This window comes from Saimiri boliviensis, chromosome 8 (genome assembly GCF_048565385.1).
Source record: "Saimiri boliviensis isolate mSaiBol1 chromosome 8, mSaiBol1.pri, whole genome shotgun sequence".
Lineage (NCBI taxonomy): Eukaryota > Metazoa > Chordata > Mammalia > Primates > Cebidae > Saimiri > Saimiri boliviensis.
The window spans coordinates 76,530,150-76,531,385 of NC_133456.1; positions in this window are offsets into that span (position 1 = coordinate 76,530,150).

Consider the following 1,236-nt stretch of genomic DNA (forward strand, 5'->3'; position numbering starts at 1 on the left):
TTCACTTCTGGAGCTGCCTCTTCCTTGTGCCAGGCTTATGTTGGACACAAAGGACTCATCCAAGGAGGTGATGGACAAGCCAGGGCAGTCAGGGGCGTGGCCCAGAAGGAGAGACGAGGAGCAGGGTCCTAACATCCACAGAATTTCCTTTTTTAATGAAGAAAGGAAAGGACCACATTGGTTTCAACTTTTTAATCTTTGGAAAAAAAAAAACTGCAAATGGTACTCCCTTTACAAACATCATCTCTTATGGGATTCCACACATACAACTTGAGTTCGCCCACTGGTGACTGTCTCAGTTATCCCAAAGGGATTCTAACACAGTGTTTCTCAAGCTTTGATGTGTACACTAATCCATAGTGGGTATGGTTAAAATGCAGTTGAAAGGTTGATGGTGGGACCTGAAATTCTGCATTTCTAGTAACTTTCCAGATTATGTCAATGCCACTGATCCATAGACAGAAATTCCAAACTTTAAGAAACAAGAGTCTACAGCTCTAAGAATTACAGTTTGAAAACCGCTGATCTTTAGGTTATAGAGACAATGAGCCTCCCCACTCCCCGTTCCTGGAGATATTAAGCCGAGTTTCCCAGATTAGATTCTGCCTAGACCAAAGTCGGCTTCTATAATCAACTGTAAACCAAGATCCTAGGATTGCCTCCTTCTGACTCTAGGTGACTCTCTTCTCCACTGGCAGTCTGGGAAAATTCCTAAGAGGCTTGGCCATGCGAAAGAGCTTTAACATGAGGGCTTTACTCTAATAGAAAAGTACAAAAGGTTCAGATCAGGCCTTCTCTCCATCTCCATCTGCCACTGCAACACACACAGAAGACAGAGAGAAAGAGAGATCAAGCCAGTGTTCCCCTTGGCACTTAAAAAGAAGGGTGACAGCCACCCTCTCCCTGCCCTCTCCTAACCCCAGCTGATGGAGGTCATTTCCCTCACACACCCTCTATCCCTCAGGTCCACCCCCTTTTTGGGGACTGAGATGCTCCCACTGAGGTCAAAAGTATTTTTAGCTATGCCATGTGGGCTCATGCTTGGCCAACTCTCCCTGGACGTTAATCTTGGATTCCACAAATGCCAGGTCTCCTGATCCAGGAGGCATGGAGGCGACAGGGAAATCTGAGTGCCTTAGAAATTGCAGTGCATGGCCTTTTGAGGATTTTGTCTGAATGCCATGTATGATAAAAACAACATCAGTAACACCTAATGCTCAGAAAATGCTTCAGCAT